This window comes from Canis lupus, chromosome 32 (genome assembly GCF_048164855.1).
Source record: "Canis lupus baileyi chromosome 32, mCanLup2.hap1, whole genome shotgun sequence".
In the NCBI taxonomy this organism is placed as follows: domain Eukaryota; kingdom Metazoa; phylum Chordata; class Mammalia; order Carnivora; family Canidae; genus Canis; species Canis lupus.
The window spans coordinates 5792586-5808386 of record NC_132869.1 but is presented as its reverse complement, the minus strand read 5'-3'; the positions used below and the strand labels follow the sequence as shown (position 1 = coordinate 5808386).

The following is a 15801-nucleotide window of genomic DNA, read 5'->3' as shown; positions in this document are numbered from 1 at the left end:
CTGTGGGATTGTGAAGGTCCTCTGCATCTCTGCAGGCTGAAGTGTTCCTTGTCATTATTGGGTATTTGATTGTGGCCTAATTCATCATGAAATTGCAATCCATTTTGATTGCAATTTCATAAATCATAAATCATCATTTATGATGTGCCATTAGAATGTTTTATAGTTTTATCATGATATATTTAGCCCTTCAGAGGTACTTTGAGTGAGACTAAGCCAATTTACTAAATTCTCAAAGAGAACAATGATTGTGTCTTGGTTATGAAATTGTAACCATAGCACCCAGATTTCCTAACTTTGTTTCTTTGTCAATCAGGTTGATGGAAAGACTGTCTCGGTCTTCTACTTAACAGGTTTTTTTTTTTCTTCTTAAAATTAAGTGTGACACATTTAAAGATGCTATATTTTTAAGAATGATACATAAGGAGAAAGATTTAGAAAAATCAAGTCTTATCCTTTCTACTCATCCTTAACTTCTATCCATTTGGGCTCAAGTCAGTTCACGTCTCTAGACCAACAGTGGATTGTTTCTTTCTTTCACCTTCAAACAGATCATTCCTTGGAATTTGTCCATAAACTTCTAGGACTCCAGACTAATTTGGCATCAAAAATTTCTGAGTTGGTTTTTCCAAACAACAAAGCAACCCACCACCATATGCATTTGTTTTTATATATATATATATATATATATATATATATATATATATATATATAATTTATTTTTTATTGGTGTTCAATTTACCAACATACAGAATAACACCCAGTGCTCATCCCGTCAAGTGCCCCCCTCAGTGCCCGTCACCCATTCGCCCCCACCCCTCGCCCTCCTCCCCTTCCACCACCCCTAGTTCGTTTCCCAGAGTTAGGAGTCTTTGTTCTGTCTCCCTTTCTGATATTTCCCACACATTTCTTCTCCCTTCCCTTATATTCCCTTTCACTATTATTTATATTCCCCAAATGAATAAGAACATACAATGTTTGTCCTTCTCTGATTGACTTACTTCACTCAGCATAATACCCTCCAGTTCCATCCACGTTGAAGCAAATGGTGGGTATTTGTCATTTCTAATGGCTGAGGAATATTCCATTGTATACATAAACCACATCTTCTTTATCCATTCATCTTTCGATGGACACCGAGGCTCCTTCCACAGTTTGGCTATTGTGGACATTGCTGCTAGAAACATCGGGGTGCAGGTGTCCAGGCATTTCATTGCATCTGTATCTTTGGGGTAAATCCCCAACAGTACAATTGCTGGGTCATAGGGCAGGTCTATTAAGGCATTCAAATTGGCAAAGAAGAAGTCAAACTCTCCCTCTTCGCCGATGACATGATACTCTACATAGAAAACCCAAAAGCCTCCACCCCAAGATTGCTAGAACTCATACAGCAATTTGGTAGCATGGCAGGATACAAAATCAATGCCCAGAAATCAGTGGCATTTCTATACACTAACAATGAGACTGAAGAAAGAGAAATTAAGGAGTCAATCCCATTTATAATTGCACCCAAAAGCATAAGATACCTAGGAATAAACCTCACCAAAGAGGTAAAGGATCTATACCCTAAAGACTATAGAACACTTCTGAAAGAAATTGAGGAAGACACAAAGAGATGGAAAAATATTCCATGCTCATGGATTGGCAGAATTAATATTGTGAAAATGTCAATGTTACCCAGGGCAATTGACACATTTAATGCAATCCCTATCAAAATACCATGGACTTTCTTCAGAGAGTTGGAACAAATTATTTTAAGATTTGTGCGGAATCAGAAAAGACCCCGAATAGCCAGGGGAATTTAAAAAAGAAAACCATATCTGGGGGCATCACAATGCCAGATTTCAGGTTGTATTACAAAGCTGTGGTCATCGAGACAGTGTGGTACTGGCACAAAAACAGACACATAGATCAATGGAACAGAATAGAGAACCCAGAAGTGGACCCTGAACTTTACGGTCAACTAATATTCGATAAAGGAGGAAAGACTATCCACTGGAAGAAAGTCTCTTCAATAAATGGTGCTGGGAAAATTGGACATCCACATGCAGAAGAATGAAACTAGACCACTCTCTTGCACCATACATAAAGATAAACTCAAACTCAAAATGGATGAAAGATCTAAATGTGAGACAAGATTCCATCAAAATGCTAGAGGAGAACACAGGCAACACCCTTTTTGAACTCGGCCACAGTAACTTCTTGCAAGATACATCCATGAAGGCAAAAGACACAAAAGCAAAAATGAACTATTGGGACTTCACCATATGTATTTGACTGCTGGTCCTAAATCAACACTCTTGCCATTCCCTTGGCTTCTACCCTCCTTTTTTTTAAACTTAACTATAAGTGTCATGACAGACTATCCTGTTAGAATGCTCTGTATATGTACTATACTCTGATATTATCTTTTTTGATTAAGGTTTCTTCTGCTCAATTTTCAAATCCAATTTCTTCACCTAGTCTTTCTTTCTGCATTCAGGAATCTAGTTTTTAAGTTATGTTTACTGGTAATTCCTATATGATCGTGTCCTAAGCAACCAACATCTTGCCTGTGACAAAACACTAGGCTAACAAAATCCTCAGCTACAGTAGAGGCTGTTTCCTGAAAGTGCTAGTAGTTTTGTTTTTTGGTTTTTGGTTTTTGGTTTTTGGTTTTTTTTTTTTTTTTTTTTTTTTTAGTGCTAGTGTTTTAAAAAAAATTCCCCATTAAGGATTTTAAAACATCTCGCACATGTAGCTGTTCAGTAAATATTAATTCACATATATGCAATTTATTTGACATTTCCTTTGCTGTTAACCGGTAAAAATTTATTAAACTGCAACAGCCTGCACAGAAGTCTAGGGGGAAAAGACAAAGTATAAAATATTGCCTTTGCCTTATTTGAGCTGGCAATGAGTTGAGATTAAAAACCAATACTTGGCCAACAATAAAGACTACAGGACAGTTTGTGCTCAGTTATTTAAATTGTGGCAAAGACTGTACAAAGAATATGGAAGCATGGTGGGTTTCTTAAGATGTGGGGGAGTCAAGTGTGGCCTTCTAAAGGCAGTTAGATGGGCCTGGGAGAATCTCAAAAAATGAATGGATAAAGAACAAGAGCACACATACAAAACACCCCAGATCTTAACCATGTGCAAGCCATTTGAACTAAGTTAGTTTAATTCAACTAAAAAGAAAGAGACATGATTACTTAATTAGGAAGGACTTTGAAAAAAAAAAAAGAAAAAAAAAAAGGAAGGACTTTGAGGGCAGCCCTGGTGACCTAGCGGTTTAGCACCACCTTCAGCCCAGGGCATGATCCTGGAGACCCAGGATCGAGTCCCGTGTCTGGCTCCCCACATGGAGCCTGCCTCTCCCTCTGCCTGTGTCTCTGCCTCTCTCTCTCTCTCCCTGTGTGTGTCTCTTATGAATAAATAGATAAAATTTTAAGATAAAAAAAAAGGAAAGGCTTTGAAAGTCTGACTACTGTAACTTCTCATCTCATACTATGTCACTTCTTTGCTCGTCCAGGAAAATAGAGATTGGAGCTCCTTTTAAAGACCTGCAGGTAGGAATGCCTGGGTGGCTCAGCTGTTGAGCGACTGCCTTCAGCTCAGGGTGTGATCCCCAGTCCAGGCATCAGGCTCCCTATAGGGGCCTGCTTCTCCTTCTGCCTGTCTTTACCTCTCTTTCTGTGTCTCTCATGAATAAATAAATAAAATCTTCAAAAAAAAAAAAAAAAAAAAAAAAGACCTGCAGGCAGATTTCACAACCTTCTTAGGTAACTGGGCCTGTTACCAGCCCTTGCCAGGAAGCAAGCTTACCTGTGAAGATAGCATCAGTCCTACCACCCTCTAAGCTCTGCTTCTTCCTCATTCTGTCCTGTCTGATGTTACACAGAATGCTGGTTCCTCTTCTTTGGGTTAGATGCCCTTTGAGTAATTAAGTCTGTCTCTGGGTTTCTCTTTTTTGTTCCCAAACTATTCCTGTATTCAAACATTCCTGTTTCCCTCCTGCATGCTTTTTCCATGTTCGTTCAGGCTTTGTGGCAGTGAGAGGTCCATGTCTCCTCCATTCACTGAAGGCCTGAGGGGCAGTGATGAGCTGCCTATATGAGGACAGGCCTCACCCAGGACCCCCTCAGCCCACACTGCCAGCCCCCCACAGGCACCCGAGAAATGCAGCAGGGAAAGAGGGTAGTCTGTTTCTAGTGATGACTATGAAGTGAATATATTATAGCTGCATCTCATTAGCAGCCTCTGGAACATCTAGCAAACCACATTGTCATGATCTGAGTGAGAAGGGTTTATAGAGAAATGAGAACTGTGAAAGGAAAGAGAACTGCCTTGCATTCCTGTATCTGAGCTACACATCTAGGCCTCAGGGACGTTCATTTTCTTTGTGTGTATAATGGGAGGGATGTTTCACCTTTACCAGCAATGATCACTGGGAAGACTCGGTGTCCTCCTAGCATTACCCAGCTCAGGATCATGACAATGGTTTTTTCTTGCCTATAGTACCAACTTGGAATCCTCTGCCTGAGTTTTAAGGTATCCAATAACCTGGCCCAGTCTTCTGGGCCCACATTTTTCACGATTTTCTGGAATGTTCCCTTTGTTCTACTAGAGAGATCCATTTATCCACTCCAGGATAAGCCACTTCTGTTCCTACCACTATCCTTCACTAACATGATGTGGAAAGCTGTCCCTCTATGTCTCCTCTCTACAAAACCCAATGAATTCTTCTAGGCCCACTTCAACTTTCTCTTAGAATTATAGATGGAATCTTTGAGGTTACCCAATCCAGCACCTGGCTTATAACAGAATCCTACGGCTTGAAGAAGGGGAACTAGAACAATCCCTAGGTATGACAATATGGAGGGGAAAAAGATCAAACTTGTTTTTATAGAGCGGTGGTCAAAAGACTGAGGTAGAGCCTCCTCAGTGACCACTGGACCTTCCTGAAAGTAGTACATAGATGAGATAGGGCAAAGGAATGTGTATTGAAGGTGGATGAAGGAGGCATGTAGTAGGAGGCTGGAGCAACCCCAAGGGTTTAGGGACCTGAGCTATCGTACTGCTCTTCTGTTGAGGTCCAATATTTAGAGAATGGTATCTTAAGGAAGAAGGGGCCCAAAGGAAGACTACTGTACGCTGCATTTGCCTGCCCTACCTTATAGAAAGTGTTCCTCCTGGGGCATGCTCTAGGCTGCTCTGAGTTCTGAGCAAGGCAGATATGCTAAGTTCATGTTTGGTTATGCACATTCTGCAGCCAGTGACACCTATTGGTCCATCTTTGCCCTTGAGAAAAGGCTCTGCATTGCAGGTATTGCCTGGGTTGTTCCCTGAGAAGCCAGAAGATCAGTGGGTGTCAATGTTGGCTCCTTGGGAGAGGTCACTTTGCTTGGTGAGAGACTATAAGTAAAAATAGAAGCCCCGGTGTAGTCTCTTGGGCAAATGACTTATTCATGGGTTCTAAATTATTGAGGTCATTGAAGAGAGTGCTATTTTTAATCTTTAGGATAGGAGAAAATGGGGTGAACTGGGCCTTAGGGAAGTCTGTGTCTCATAGGACAAAAGGTGAATGGTGTGAAAAGTAAAAGGGTACATTCACCCACCCCGTGATGGGCATGCACTCAGTGGTTGACCCTTGGAAGCCTTGTGTCTATAGACAAGTCTGCTTCATCTGTGGCCATTCAGCATGAGGAAGGGCCCTTTGCAGAGCAGGGTTGGCATTGTAGTCAGGTGCTTTAGCTAAATCACAGGAAGAGCTCTCTGCCACATAATACTGTCCCCACCTTTTGTCACTTCTCCAGAGCTGGAAGGCTCTGTTTTTCTCTTGAAGTGCAAATGCTCCCTGGAAAACTTCACACATAAATGGTTTATCAGCCGCCACCTCCATTTTTGGTGAATGTTTCTGCAAGAAAATTAATCAATAGTTGATTAAGAGAAAAATGGGATGCGAAATAGTCCTTGAGATGAGGGTAGGGAAGAAGGGTTGCAATAGATGAAAGGCCTGGGATGTAGAGTCGTAGAAATGAGGAGATTAACAAGGAACAGAAAAACTGTCAAAGGCAATTGTGTATTTGAAAACCAAGTATTTTCCCCGCACTGTCCCTGAGCTCCTTAAGGAATTCTGGATGATTTTCTCTTCTATCCATTTTTCATTCCCTTAGAACAACTTCTCATCCAGATTTGATCAATAAGTATTTGTAGATAGCCTACAATATGTTCAGCCTTATGTATGGATTGCTGGTTTTTTCACTTAATATTCCTCTTTTTTTTTTCTTTGATAGAAAGAGAGAGAGAGACAGAGCATTTGTGTGCACAGTGGCAAGGAGGGGCAGAAGGAGAGGGAGAGAATCCCAAGTAGGCTCCATGGAGCCTGACATGGGGCTCAATCCCACATCCTGAAATCATGACCTGAGCTGAAGTTGAGTCAGCTGCTTGACCAACCAAGCCACCCACACTCCTTAATATTCCTTTAAACTTTATTTCTTGATGTCATTTGCCTATTTAGCATTCTTTTTGACTTCTCAGCATCTTTCATTTCTAAAATTAGGAATTCCTCACATTTGTGAGGTCTCACTTACCTCTAATTTTATAAGCTCCCTTGCAATGATGAACCCTAACCTACCTCATCCCGGACACCAGCCATCGTCTGTTCCAGACATGGAATTAAAGGCTGCTGGCTCAAGCAGGTGGGAATGCCACACAATTCCTGCTGGAGAGAAGCAATGTGGCATTAGCAAACTGCAGGGTCATGCTGTCTTGCCTCCTTGCCTGTGCTGTCTACATGGAGCCAGCTCTGTGGTCTGCCCATCTATCCTCTGAAATATTCTGTGAGCTAACCAATATCTTCTGCTTAAATTCACAATGGCTGATATCTACAGTGTGAAACTTAGAATTTTGGTGTTTAAAATGTATTCAACACATATAAGTTTTTTAATGCGCCAGCTCTTTACAAACATTAACTCATTCAATTCTAATAATTAAATCTCTGAGAGAGGAACGATTATTACCCCCATTTTATACATAGGGAAACCAAGTTACCAGGAAGATACATAATTTGCTTTAGATGACTCTGTCGGTCAGGGACAGACCTAGGGTTCAAACACAGGTTTTTAATCATTACATACCCCTTGTACATCCATCTTGCTGCATGTCTTACCCTGCAATTGTCCCCACTACTCTTAGCTGCCCTCACACTCGGACCTTCGTTATCCTGTAGTGAACCATAATAGCCAGTGTCTACACTGGCCTGGTTCTTCGCCAGTTTACAAACCAAGTCATTAAAAAAAGGGTATGGGGCACCTGAGTGGCTCAGTCAGTTAAGCATCTGCCTTCAGCTCAGGTCGTGATCCCAGCCTCCTGGGATCGAGTCCCATATTGGGCTTTCTGTTCAGCAGAGAGCCTGCTTCTCCCTCTTCCTCTGCTGCTCCCCCCCGCTTGTGTGCGCACTCTCTCTCTCTCTCTCAAATAAACAGATAAAATATTTAAAAATAAATAAATAAATAAAATTTAAAAAGTACGTATTTTCCTTCTGAGACCTAAAAAATACTTCATGACAATTACGAAAAACAGTTGCTCTTGAAAACATTGTAGTGTTTGTCTCAACTAAGTAGCTGTGTGAACACCTCATACTTCACAGACATAGGGAGGAAATATTGTTGTCAGGGAGCAGCAAGGCCAAAAGGAATATTGATATGAATTCAAGCCAATTTATGAGACTACTCCTGGTGTGCAATAGGCTGTGTCGAAATTTTGAATAAAGTAGGCTATTTCTGTGGTGGATATTGAGGAGAAATCTGTGAAAATATCATTGCTGGTTCTGATAGGTTTCTCACTGTCTTTGTCTTTCTCATTTCAAGCCCTCTGTCTTCATATTAATAGGTTGATAATCCTGAGCAAAGCAGTCACCAGCCTCCAAAAATACATGCCTCTCAGCAGGCAGGGAACTGAGCAAGGAGAACTGTGGTCTCAAACACCTGTCAGTGCTCTGCTCCCATTTATTCCTCCTGAATCTGTCACAGCCTCCTCACAACTCCTGCTGGCTATTGCTGACTGTCCAGCACTCCCTTTGAAGAGAATTTAAAAGAAACAATGCAATTGCATTCCACTTATGTCACATATATATCTGGGAGATTTGCCAGAAGAGTCGGTATGTGAAGAGATTTTTTAATGAATGAAAGGCAACAACAGTTGAGGATTGGGTGAGAGAACAGCAGTCATACACATTGGCAGTGGGAATGTGGGTAAAAATGGGAAGGAATTCTCAAACAATGAGAATAGAAAGGCATAAATACTTGCATAGCAAGGAGAGCTATGGAGTCTCTTACCTGGCTTAAAGAAAAAATAAAGTACAGGCCATTGCCTGTTAGAAATAAGGAGTAGCCCTTCCTCAAAGCAGGAGTGTATACATCCCATCATGCAACCAGTGGGCTCTGACAGGCTGACAGTTTATAGGAAGCATCAAAAGGATCAGGAGGGAAGAGAACAGAAGAGAATGAAGTTAGGTATGTGTGTAATACCTTGCTCTTCAAAATTCCAAGGACTTTACAGAGTCTGTGTTTGGACTCACAAATGACCACAAAGGGTAGCCAATGTATAAAATAAACAAAAATTATGGGTTCAGGTATTTTGCAAAGTGAAGCAGTATATTTTTTCACCTGAAGGATGCTTGCAGCCTGCAGAACAGGACTCTGGGTGGCATCATTGGGAGCCTCTCCGTTTATCTTCCCCAGTCACATGAAACTCTATTCCCCATTTTCTCAAATCTCACTCATTCTTTATGACCTGACCCAAACCCCATCTCTTCCACAAAGAGGTCCATGGTGACTCTCATCTTGCTGACCAAACTTTCCTCTAAAATCCTCTTAAATTCAGAGTCTGTGCCACACAGTGTAAAAAACAGGCATTCCTCAACTGTACTGGATTGTTTCCTCATTTTCCATGAGTTACTCTCATCTCCGATCTAGGAGCCAAGCTTCTGAAGAGGCTAATTTATCACATACTTTTATATTGGATGTTTTTAGATCTCCCAAACTCCCAGCTGGAAAGAAACAACTTAACTTCCAGCTGCAAAGAAACAAAAACTCCAGGGTGGGCTCTAGGTATGGCATGTTGGGATCCCAGCTCCACCTCTCTCTGTGATGCTCTACCTGCTTTTATGAGTTGATTTCACCCTCAGGCCGGTTGGGAAATGTCTGGGGCCATCCCTGAGCCCCTTCAGTCGTAACAATATCTGGAGAGAGAAAATGCCTGCAGGAATGTGAAGACTTCTATAGCTTCTCCAGTAGACTTCACCTCACACCTATTAGCCAGAATTGAGTTACATGACATTTCTTCAACTATATGAGAAAATGGGATTACCACGATGGGCTGCAATTGTCCCAGAACTGGGGACAAAGTCATCTTCTTCCATGTCATGAGTGGTGAAGGTGAGATACTTGAAGAGAAAGGAAGGATGAAGGGAGGATGAGCATTGAATAGACAACAGGTGGTAGACTGGGGCTGTCCATTGTAGGCTTGTAAGTCAATTGTTAGGTTCAGGAATTTTGAACGCTAGTGGCTCAACACAGTCATTATCAAAACTTAAATTATATAAGCTGACGATGAAAGTATATTAAAGCAGAGGTAACAAATAGTCAAAAGTCATCACTTCCTAATTATTTTTACTACATCACACTACTATCTTTGCTTTTGCTATTATTTACAGTTGCATCTGCATGGTGGGAATGCCAAGTAAGGGAGAGCTACTATGCATCTCAACCCTGCGTTCAGTGACATCACACTGATCATCTGAAAAAAGCTATGCTGTGAGTATTTACACCATGGGGATAGTCAAGTGATACAAATCAAGGCTTCATTATTGCTTTGCTAATTGTCCAGATTTAAGAAAGTGATGGAGAAAATGTTACCAATGCAGATTAAACTTAAAAATGTGTTATGTCTGTAGCCATTATATTGTGAATAGCACAAAATATTGAAGAAGTGTTCCTCCGGGTCTCAAAAGCCATTATTTGAACCAGCAAAGTCATCAACAAGCATCTTCCTTGTTTCATTTTCATATTACTCATTAACATAAATGAGCATATCAACCAACATTCAGATCAGAGTTACACTCATTTGTTACCAGCAACCATAGAATAATTTTGGATACACGAGTTTAGAAAAAAAAATCAACAAAAGCATTATGTGAGAATCTTTTATGAAATTTACAATTAACATGCTGTATATAATATATGTACTGAAGAGCGTGTTGTTAAGCATTTATCAGCAGAACACTGGGACCACTAATATATTTATTATAATATGCTTAATGACCAACTAGCAATAGTTAATTTTGTTTGGATGCCATTTAGAAAATATATTGATATGATTCTAGATTTCCTTTATAAGTTGAAAGATAGATTCAGAACCATTTACTAAGTTTATTTTCCTGGGGATAGGATAGACACTTTCCTTTGGTTTAGTTTGCTGGAGATTTCAGCAAATTGGTGATGTTCATTTTCTGTTGAGTCCATAGTTTGAATCAGCTCAAGTTCCTGGTAACATTAAGCCACACTGATGAGGAGATTTACCATAATCACATTATTCTCTCTGATTGTGATAAATCCCCCTGGACATGGCACATCCAGACATTCTGACACTCGCTGAGATCGGAAGGGTGCTCAGCTCCGAGCTTATGCCCAGGGAAATGAGGAACTTCATTCATAGAATGTTTCTTCCTCCCTTTTGACTTGCTTTTTCCTGAAGAACAGATGGCCAACCATCAGGTGTTCTATAGCTATTATGTTACCCCGTGGTATAAATAAAAGAAATAAAAGCTTTTGGTCCCTAGAAATACATGCTAAAATCTGACTCTCTTCCCAGGCCAGATGTGATTTGAAGATGTGCTCTCCTTGTGTATTTTGCTCTCTGGGCTTTATTCCCAGATCATGTTTTCTCTGAGAAATATGATATATGTTGAAATGGAAAATGAAGGAAACCCAGTCATTACGGTTTCCTCCATAATCCTGTATCTCTTTATTGCTTATTTTCAACCGTGCTTCTCTTTTAGGTTCTCAATATGGTTAAACAAATTTGATACCTCATCTATGGTTATTATTATTATCATTATTAACATAAGGGCAATGGCAGTTGTTTATTGATCCTCTGCTATGTGTCAGGCACTAGGCCAAAAACTTACCAACATCTTCTCTAATTCCCATAACAACTATATAGATAATCATTTTTTCTTTTTACAAATAAAGACATTGAAACACAAGGAGATTTAATAACCAAGGTTTTAACCAGAGTCTGTCTGACATCAAAGCTCCCATTTTTTTTCAGTATACTAGGACTTCTTTCCTCTCTCAGTAACTCATTAGGACTTAATTCTATTGGAGAAACATATTGAATGATGACAAATTTCAAAGTTGCATGTGAGTGATATTAGGCAACAATCTACATTGGACATTCTTACCTTCAGCCTGATCATTTGCTAATGGCTCCATTAATGGTACTGCTTTGTTTAAAAATGCAGGTGTCATCTTCATAAGTCTACAAAGGTCAAGTGGAGCCAGGACAATAAGCACTCAGAGACACTTCCTGAAAACCTAGTGACAATCCAGGCACACTGAGGCACAAAGTCCTTTGTTTCATTGGTTTTATAAACCCCTTAGTATTTGAATCTCAGAAAGCATACTGACTTCAATCTCTTAAATATACCATACAGAATTTCTTCAGGTTTCATTGTGCAGGTGGCACACTGTAGAGGTCCAGCAGTTCCAGAAATGAAATGTGCCCTCTCCAAAATGACTATTGTTTGATGGAATCCAACCCAGAAAAGGGCTGCATCGGGTGTAAAGCCAACCAGGCAAGGAGCAAAAGGCCTTTCAGCAAAGTGATCCTTTGCTGTTACAAAACATCTTCATTCTAAATCTCACATTGTGCTATCAGAAGAAGTAAAAAGGGTACAGTGGGATATGTGCTCTTTGAGCAAAGGAGAGGAAAACTTGGCTCGAGAATATTTTGTTGCAATAGGAAGTACCAGAGCAGCGTTTCTGGAATGTTTTGGACTCTGACCTATAGTGAGAAATACATTTTTCGTAGAGACCCACAAACACACCTCCATATACATGTAATTGAAACAAAAGTTTCATGGAACATCCACCATCACTACATGTACAATTATTACATATGATGCACACTGGTATTTTCTACTCTGATCTCTCTCTCTCTCTCTCTCTCTCTCTCTTAGAGCTGAGCACTCAAATGATTTCTCAACCAACTGGTGGACTGTAATCTGTGGTTTAGAAACCACTACCTGGAACTGCATGTAGTGGTCTCCAATAGAAAAGGAATTTGCCTCACAATGTAAATCAAAAAGCCGCTTCCTTCCCTGAGAAGATCTTGCTCTGAAAACAATGTCAGCTGAATAGCACACTTAGCAACTGTTGGTTTGTGTTCTGGTGTAAGTTCCTTATCCTGTCACAAGAGGGAATATATGGTTCCTTGGTGATCACCAGTTCCTCAGATGACACTTTGAGAAGCAATTGCAAGCTAGGGTCTGACACAAAATAGATGAGACAAGCCCGGGGAGCAGGGGTCCAGAGGAGCAGAGGGGGGATACAGAGTATGAGGATGGAAGAGTGGATGGTGAGTGCCTCTTGGAAAACCCATGAATACACATCACTGAGACCATGGGACCTGACTTGGAGAAAGTATACATACTTTTCCAGGGATCCCATCCAGCTGGGGGAGAAAGTCCCTTTCAGACAATTTCAGAAACTTAATTCCTGCCTGCAGAGGAATGGGTCAGAGAAAAATGTGAAGATTTTACTGCAAAGAACTTGACTGCTTTTCCTTACCCTGAAAAAGGTCAACTCCATCTTTCACTCTCTACAGTGTCTATATCAGACTCTTTCCTTTCTTTCAGAGTCACCGATTCTTTCATCTGGTCCCCTCCATCTGAATTAATGACCTTGTCTTATATTTTTAAGAGACAATGGAAGCTCTCAGAAGGGAATCCCTTCATTATTCTCTACTAAACCTACCAGCCTCTCTCCCCCATCCCAGAGAACATGCTGAGTGTCGACAGGAAGAATTAAGAGAACCTCCATTACCCCATGACAGGCCCAGCATACAAACCCTAAATTGTATTGCTAGGTTCTACTGAAACAGGAAAACAAATAAGTAACATTTAACAAAACAGATACATCTGGCTGCCAAAAAGCTTTATTCTCATTGTGCTCTAAATCTCTGACTTTGTGAAGAAAATAACATGGATTAACAGGTTCTCTTCTCTCTTTAGGATGCATAAATAGTTTAGTCACTCCTTTGGAAAACTGTCTCTAAGACCGCTTGGTGGAAAGCTATCAACTGCCCCTGCTTCCGTGTGTGATCAGATCCCGTCCCACACGGTCTTTCTGAACCTCACGCCGTTGACTACCTTCTCTCTTTTGAATCTCCCATCCTTCCCTCTCTACCAGATTCTTTCCCAAACATACAGATGTGTCACAGTATATCCCATCTTTTAAAATGTGCCTCCATTGGTTCCATGTCCTCCTCCAGGGACTGTACTCTCTCTCAGTTCCCATTCACAGAGAAGCTTCTCTAAGGAGTTGCCATCTGCATTTACTCTTTTGCTAGTCAGCCTTCAGCACCTACCACTCCACCAAACATACTCTTGTTATAAAGGTCACCAGTGACTTCTGTATTACTAAATCTAACAGAGACTTTTCATTTCTCACCTTCCTCAACGTTTTAGCAGCTTTAGACACAGTTCTCTCTCCCATCTCCTTGAAAGATTATGATCTTGGCATCCCTGACAGCACACCTACTCTCTTGGCTTTTCCTCCTATTTTTAAACCATCCCTCCTCTAGTCTTTACTGGCTTTTCTATCTTGAATTGATCTTTGCCTGTTGGGATCTCTCTCTCCCATCAAGCAAAAGATACCCCCTTAATATTCCCCACTGGGGTAAATGGCAACTCCTTTCATTCGACTGCTCCTTGATCAAGTCCCGTTGACTCCACCTCCAATACCTGGGGCAAGTCTGTTCACTCTACTGGATCTCCACTGCTACTACCTAGGCCAAGCCGCCATAATTCCCTTACTGGTCTCCCCAATTCTAATTTCACCCCTGCCTCTACCCCACCCACCGATCTATTTCTCATATAGCAATCATAGTAATATCTCTAAAACATAAATCAAATGATGTCACCTCCTTGTTTGAAAATAAAAAATCATTTCCCTTTGAACTTAAAATAGAATCCAAGTTCCTGAACATAGTCTACAAGGCCCTGAGGCATCTAAGCCCTGCCCACCTCTCCAGCCTCACCTTCTTCCATTCTCCCACTTCACTCTCTGTTCTCCTGCCACACAGCCCTTCTCTTCATTTCTTATATGGTCAAGATCTTTCCTGCCTCAGATTCCCTGTACACACTGACCACTCTTTGGCAATTGTGCCCTTCCCACTTGACTTGTTCATCTATCCTTCAGGTGGCCACTGAAGTATTAATTCTTTAGAGAAACCTCTCCCAAATTAGCTTCTTAATTGACTGAACCACCCAGACGCCCCAACAGATACTAAAACTTATAATTAAATAATTATCTCTATGTTCTTTTGTTTGCTTCTTAATATGTTTTTTTTAAATTTAGCTGCAAGTTCCATGAGGCTGATGCCTAGAACAGTACCTAAGATACTAGTAAATGCTCAACAGTTTTTAAATAAATGAATGAGGAATATGATGGCTATTTCAAATGTATGCTAAACATTGACAGACTGTCAATGACAGTCAATGTCAATTGACAGACTCTTTCATCTCTAAGACTACTGACATATATTCACACAATACACGTGACAGGGTGTCAAATGCCTGTTTATTATCCTCTACCAGCGGTGTGCTGGAACAGGCTGAGATAGTTTTAAGAGAGCCAGTTCTGGGCATCTCTTCCCAATTTCACACTTATGACATCACACTGGTAGCCATGATGGGAATACTTACACCACAAAAAATAAGCAAATGGTAGAAATCAGGACTTTCTTTTTCCTTTGAGGAGCCACTTTGCCAGCACTGTATCTACTCTACACCCAGGATCGTGTTAGTAACTACAGAACAATCATTAAAAATAAGTCATAGTTACTGTTAAGAGTTTCCAGTTTAGTCTAGGAGCCATGACATACATTAGGAATCAAGGAGAACCAAGGCATAGCTGAACAGTGTGAAGGCATAGTGATCAGAAAAGAAAGAAATCATTTTGAATTGGTAACGATGGACACCTAAAGGATGGAACCAGTACTGACACTAGTGAAACTATCTGAAGAGTGTGCGTGTAACTGAACAGAACAAGAGGGCAATCCCAATGGAGGAGCATCGAGGATTCAGAGCTGGTCATGAGCCAGGGAAATGGATTTGGAATGGAAGTGGGAAGAAAGAGACAAGATTGTCTTAGTTGGAAAGAGTCGTCCTTGAAAATGTCTTTCTAAATGTAACTTTGGTAAGTTGGATCACATATTTTAAATGAAGAATCCAGAATTAAAGAATTCTTAAGGCAAATTCTTTTTTTCTTTTTAAAGTTGAAGTGTTTGAAGGGTCAACAATCTTCTGCTATTATTCAGATTTAAGTTTTGGCAAATAACTTTCCCTGAAAGCCATGACATCCTCCCCATCACATCTCCAACCTGCTGGAAGATCTGGCAAGGTGCTTTGCTTCCCCTATATTGGCCCTCAGTTTTCCTTATCTGTGGAATTAAATGGTTCAACTTGATTGTCCATAGGGTCCTTTATAGTTCAGAAAAATCACATGGTTCTAAATGGTTAGGCATGTGAAC

General features: G+C 40.6%; 2 long non-coding RNA genes across 2 annotated transcripts; one reads left to right on the top strand and one right to left on the bottom strand.

The window, feature by feature from the left end:
- Positions 1-5477: 5477 nt before the first annotated feature.
- LOC140622614 (uncharacterized) lies at positions 5478-9185 on the bottom strand. Its single transcript, XR_012022300.1, has 3 exons — positions 8652-9185; positions 6620-6703; positions 5478-5899 (listed from the first exon to the last, which is right to left on the bottom strand). It is a non-coding gene; the product is annotated as an uncharacterized lncRNA (long non-coding RNA).
- Positions 9173-12919, top strand: LOC140622611 (uncharacterized). Its single transcript, XR_012022297.1, has 4 exons — positions 9173-9422; positions 9701-9800; positions 12227-12439; positions 12905-12919. It is a non-coding gene; the product is annotated as an uncharacterized lncRNA (long non-coding RNA).
- The last annotated feature ends 2882 nt before the right edge of the window (positions 12920-15801 follow it).